Here is a 6,672-nt window from a genome sequence, read left to right on the forward strand (position 1 = left end):
GAGAGATTTGTGAGGAGGAGGGATGCGGGAAAAGATGGTGGGGAGGTAGGGGTGAGAGTGGTCAGTATGTATTGTGGACATGTGTATAATCGTCTCAAAGAAATGTAATGAATAAAAAAGTAAACTTTGGCCTCTAAAGGGCTTGGATATTATTTGTCAGTTTTGTATCATTTCTCACAGTTACATGTATCTTTGAGATCAGGCAGTTGAGTGGGGGCATTATGTAGGGTTACACACTTCCTGTAAATGATGGTGTGATGTTTTGCTCATTAAGAGGTACTTGCATGGATTATCACTATGGCCCCATAAAGAACGACATGGGGAAGCCAGTTCGGAGGACAGACATGTGCTCTCTGAGATCCTCACCTTTCCATTCTCTGGGACTATTACACAGCTGTAAAAGTGACTTTTTGACCATTTTTCCCCAATGAAAGATTTAAAACAATTTATTTTCTTTCTAATGGTGTGTGTGTGTGTGTGTGTGTGTGTGTGTGTGTGTGTAGGTACTGATGGGGTCCAGAAGAGGGTGCAGGAGCCCCTGGAGCTGGAGTTAGCAGGTGGCTGTGAGCTTCGTGACATGGGTTCTAGGAATAAATTCTGAGTCCTCTGCAAGAGCAGTAGGTGCTCTAAACCACATTTATCTTTGTTGCTGTTGGTTGTTGGTTTTGGTTTGGGTTTTTTGTTTGTTTGTTTTGGGTTTTTTTGTCTTTTTTGTTTTGTTTGTTTGTTTGCTTGTTTTTGAGACAGTTTACCTCAATTGCCCAGGCTGGCCTCAAATGTGCAGTGCTCCTACCTTAGTTTCCCAAGTCTCTGGGAGTATAGACATCCACCATTATTTGTAACCAAAATTTGGGATATTTTATTCCACAAATTTAGTCATGGAAATAATGAAGCAAAAGTAGTTGGTATTTAGACTCTTTTTGGAAATATCAATGCACAATCACTCAATTAAACACTAATTAAGAGTAAAAGGCAGGCTTCCCAAAAGCTGGGTGCTTGCTTACCACCTCCCTTCCATGTCTGTTATTCTTTATGTTCTCCATGGTCACAGACACACTTGATCTTAACTGTCGCAGGATGAGGGGAGTGACATCATAGGGACACACTTCATCATTACTGTAGCAGGGTGAGGGGGAGTGACATCAACCTATGTAAACCACAAGTTCCGCTTTCATTAAAACCTCCTCATTTACTTGTGATTTTTTTTTTGAACCCCTGGGTTTTGAAGGGCTGCATGCACTTGGACATTGCAGACAAGGGAGCCTTCCACTGACAACAGGTGGTCAAGACTCAGTATCAGCAAGGTGGGAGAGTGGAAGTGAGGAGCAGAGAGTGGCCCTTTGAGAGTATTCGCTCACGTGTTCATCCCTCTCATTCTGCTTCCTCTAAGAAATACCAGAACCTACAGAGCTTGTCTTCAAAATGAACCTCCCTGGCCAGGGGCCACCATAGGACCTTGGCTAAGGTGCTGGGCAGTATCATGTGCCATTTCGTGAGGGCATTGGTGGAGGGTGTGTTTGGGTGCAGACAGACAGAATGACAAATGGCTCTGATCACAGTCTCATAGGTTTGGGACATACCTCCCTTTCCTCCTCTCTTCTTATCTGTCTTTCCTCCTCCCTTCTCTCTAAACTTTCTCTCTCCCCTCCCCTTCCCTTCTCTTTCTTTACCTTCCGTTTATTTTCTTTAAGAAAATGTAGCCCACGTTGCCCAGAACCCATTACATAGCCCAGGCTGGCCTTGAAAGTATAGCAACCCTCCTGACTCACAGTCCTGAGTGCTAGGATTAAAGTCACTATGTTTGGCTAGCTTTCTAACTTAGCACCTCCCTTGCTAAGGCCCAGTTAATTGATGGTTTTTCTGTCCCATTTGTTTTTTGAGAAGAGGTCTTGCTTGCTATGTAGCCAGGATGGTCTGGAATGGTGATCCTTTTGCCTCAGCATTCCCATGTGCTATGGTTATGTGTGCCAACACTCCTCGATAACTTTTGTTGTCAGTTCTATTTGCAGCTAAAAATCCCTTGAAAATCTTTGCACTCAACCTTGTACTGCCAGAGACAAGTTGGAAGGAGGCAGGGGATGGGGCTCACCTTAGCATTGCTGACAAAGTTCCTGCCAGGAACCCAGAGCTGCTCTTGTAGTTCCTGCAGTGGGAAACGGAAAATCTTCTCGTGGAGGCTGCATTGCTTTTTTTTTTTTTTTTTTTTCTTTTTTGAGACAGAGTCTTGCTTTTTAGCCCTGGCTGGCTGGGAGCAGGTTGCTGCGAAGCCCAGGATGGTGTTCTGACTCAGGGATCCATCTGATTGTCTCCGCCTGCTGAGTTCTGGGATCAAAGGTGGGCGCCACCACGCTTGGAATTATTTGACCTCTAAGTCTGGAAACATTAGACATGATCTAAATTTAAAGGCAAATTTGAACTCAAGCCACTTAAGTAGCAAAGCTCTGTTGGCAGAAGCAGGTAGCTGGAAAATTCAGGGGCCCGAGGAACCTCCCCAAAATCTGACCCTTTGGAGACTTGGAATAGAAGATGAATAGTCTCTCAGCTTGTGCTGTGTACAAGGGGGCGCGAGGCCCTGAGAAACACACACAGGGCTGTGTGCAAATTGGATCACTTCTTTGTGATGTAGTGAGCAGTGTCTGGACACTCATACGAGTATCTGTTGAGGACCCACCCTTGAGGTTGAGTGGGATCGCTGGTTGGGGAGGGTGGTGCTCAGATAGACGTCATTGACAGGGTAAGCTTTGGGTCCATGAGGGCACGGCAATTCAGTATGAAGGCGCTAACCCACAAAGAGCGTGGGGGCAGCTGAGACAGGGTGACAAGGGCAAACATGTTGAGAAGTGTAATTTTTAAAATTTTCTTATTTTTTTAAATCCATGTACAGTTGCTTATTGGCATATGTTCCAAACTCCATCACAGTCAAGTCATGAGATGCTACATGAAGTCCAACATGTGACAGGCCCATTTCTTTCCACCACACACTTTTTAAAGATGCCACTTTGCCAGAAATGTGGAGACGACAAAGCTTGGGCCCTGATGTGATGCCGATAGTACACGGAGTATGCAAACAGGCCTCACACACACATCTGCTCTGCGTTGAGAAACAGCAGCAGGAAAGGTGCAAAACCAAACCAAACCTTGTGCATGCTGAACCCCGAGCCTGCCTGTCCATCTGCAGAAAACTGGACAGCAAACTGGTGGATGTGAAGATGGGGAGTGACTGCTCTCAGCTGAGCACCGGCCAGCTGCCTCACCTTGAAGAAGAGACTTTCCCTTCTTAACGCGAAGGGAACAGGCCTGGCCTTCCAGTCCAAGTGACTAAGTAAAACAATGTGTAAAACTGAGCCCAGAACCCGCAAGCATCACTTGACAAATGGTAACTGCTGTTGTTGTCCTTGCTTGGAAGAAGGTCAGGGTACCTCTGGAAGGAGATCAAGGGTTTTTTGCTTCATCCGCGTGGGAATCAATGTTTGCTTTTTCTAGGTTGTGCTGCCTGGAGAGGACCAGGCTTTGAGCTCTGCCCTCTGTGTCCTTTCTTCCTGGCTTATTTGGCCGTAAGCCAGATTCTTCGCTCTCAGACCATTTGGCTGAAATTCAAGGGCTCCTGTGCCCTGAGGTACACAGGGAGGGCTGGACGGGGAGCAGGGGGCACTTTCACTCTAGAGAGGATTTCCAACCCAGACAGTTGTCAGGGCAAGGCGGGGCCCTCTATTGAACAGAGCAGTTCATGCATGAGAGCGGACATGCCAATTCTATAGAGCGCGACCCCTCGGCCCAGTCCTCTGCAAACAAAGTTATCTTTCCCAATCTGCTTAGGCAGAAGGGGGACACACTTCCTGTCCTTGTGCTGAGCATGCAACACAGGCAGGACCCAGGCCAGAGCTGGGGCTGGCTCACAGCTTTATTCCAGTCTTGAGTTCACTCAGCTGCCCCATCACCACCTTGGACAGAGTTGGCGAATACTTTGGTAACTGTCCTCTGGTCACCTGCAGACTGTGTGTGTGTGTGTGTGTGTGTGAGAGAGAGAGAGAGAGAGAGAGAGAGAGAGAGAGAGAGAGAGAGAGAGAGAGAGAGAGAGAGAGAGAGAGAGAGACCAGAGTTAGGTTCTTAGACAGAGGGTAAAGAAAGGGACCATATCACCTTGGTGCTCATGTCAGTGGGTCTTAAAGTGTGATTGATACGCTACACCCACAGTGTCACTTGAGATAAGCACCCACGATCTTTCCTAGACCTAGGGAGTTAGAAGTTCAGGATGGACTCCTTGAGGCTCACGACAAGCCCTTCCCAAGACTCTAAAGGGTGTAGAATGCTAGGTCCTCTGCTGGCCGTAGCCCACTTCCAGGTTCAACCAGGACGCAGAATATCTGAGCTTTATTCAGCCTTTTCCCATGCCTGCTGCATTTCTAGACCATTGCCAAGATAAGGCCTAGGACTTTTGTAGGTCTGTTGTTATTGTTTTTCTTCTTCTTCTTCTTCTTCTTCTTCTTCTTCTTCTTCTTCTTCTTCTTCTTCTTCTTCTTCCAAATGGGGAGGGTCCTGTGAAGACTTCTCTGCCATTTCCCAGCTGCTGCATTAGTGCACCCTACACTTACCATGTGCTTACCATACACTTACCTTATACTTACCATGCACTTACCATGTGCTTACCTTACACTTACCATGTGCTTACCCTACACTTACCATGTGCTTACCATGCACTTACTTTATACTTACTATGCACTTACCATGTGTTTACTATGTGCTTATCATGTGTCTACCACGTGCTTACCATGAACTTACCATGCATTTACTATGACACTTACCCAAAGTTGAGAGTAACATGATATGCACACTTCCCTCTCCATTTTATGGAGACCCAGCAAGGTCTAGGTCCCAGCACAGGAAGAAAGGGCAAGACCAGGGCTGGCACAGAGCTGCTTGTCTCCAAAGCCCATGTTTGCCCTGGGATGCCCTGACCTTCCCTTGTAGCTGGGGTCTTCAGTCTCTGTGACTGTCAGTAACATTTGAAGAGCTAAAATGTTGCTATTGTTCTGAAAAACCAGCATCACTGTGAACATTTCTCAATACTGCGGGCCATTTCACCTTGCACACCTGTATTTTCAAGTGGGCAAGCAAACGGTACAAATATTATACACTGGGGGGAGATGGAATCAAATATATAGGCAAAACTATTCAATAATGGGAGCGTCTTCCTCCACAGCCTCCACTCCTGTGCTGGCCCAAAGCATTGTGTGCCCCAGCCCACTTTCTGTTCACATGCTTGTAAATGCAAATGGGACCAGTGTGTTGCATGAGTGTCACTTGCCGTCTTCACTTACACCCTGCTAGTACGTGCAGTACATATATATCAATCTCATTTGGCTAGCACCCAAAATAATACTCCAAGGTAAGGCTGTCTTAGGATGTACCCAGAGTGCTCTGAAGGCCTTTCACACTGGGCTCCTTGCTCCTCTTCCTCCTTCCCTTCCTCTTCCTCTTCCTTTTCCTCTTCTTTTTCATTGTTGCTCTGAAAAGCCAGCATCGTTGTGAACATTCTCAAAGTCCCATAGGCTGTTTCTCTCTGCACACCCGTAGCTCCTTTCCTGTTACAAATTTTGAAGTAATAACATTTTGCGTGTGGCTCTATTTTGAGTGAATGGAGGGAAAGTTCTTGAGGCAGAATTAACTTTTCAGAAGAGATAGAACCAAAAGGTTGCTGAGTAGAACAATTGCTCTTCAATCAGATGCCCCAGAGGGCATAGTGCCTTTCAGGAGGGCACCTCAGCCAGCAGCATTCCGATGGTCATTGTCTGCTCAGTAGTCTGAGAGACGGAGGGCAGGAAGCAGCCTGCTGATGGGCCTTTTCCTGATTACCTTACAAGTAAAGTCACTTCTAAAATGTTTGTTAGTTGTTTGTCTTTCTTTCCCCTGGGGCTGTTTACACACTGCTTTTTAGTGTGTGTGTCTTGGGTGTTTGCTTTCCCATGCTGATTTACACACTCTCTTTATAGACTCTGGCTATTTTTCCTCATCACACATGTTGTAAAACTTCCAACTGATCACTCGTCTTGGAACTTTGCTTTTAGTGTGTTTTGCTGTGCAGAGAATTTATATTTTTATCAAATCAAATCTGTCTTTTAAAAATTTATGGTTTCTTGACTTTGTGCCTGGCGTAGAAAGGCCTCTGTATGTCATTAAAATTCAGCAAGCCAAGTTCAGAGTTTGTTTGTTTTTTTTTCCAGGGTAGCTTCTTTTTCAGCATTTCAGCCTGGATCTTAAAAGACGGAATACTTTAGAGCCAACCTGAGTGCCTCTCTCCATAGATTTTGGTCTTCTATCTCGACAGGGATGCATATTTTATCTATTGCCTCACCTCACTTGACAACAGGCTCCAGCATCAGCCCCTTTGCATTTGCTCCTCCCCATTTGCAAATCAGAACATTGAACTTGGGCATCCTGTATCTGATGCTCGCAATACAGTACACACTCCAGTTTGTCTCCTTGTTGTTCCAGACGGTTGAGTTAAACTTGTTTCTGAGAGAGATGGGGAGACACACAGAGAGACAGACACAGAGGGACAGAGAGTCAGACAGAGAGAGAAAGAAAGACAGAAACACACACTGAGAAAGACAGGTGAGCACACACACACACACACACACACACACCACTAGAGAGAGAGGAGAGGAGAGAGAG

Source organism: Acomys russatus, chromosome 23 (assembly GCF_903995435.1).
Source record: "Acomys russatus chromosome 23, mAcoRus1.1, whole genome shotgun sequence".
Lineage (NCBI taxonomy): Eukaryota > Metazoa > Chordata > Mammalia > Rodentia > Muridae > Acomys > Acomys russatus.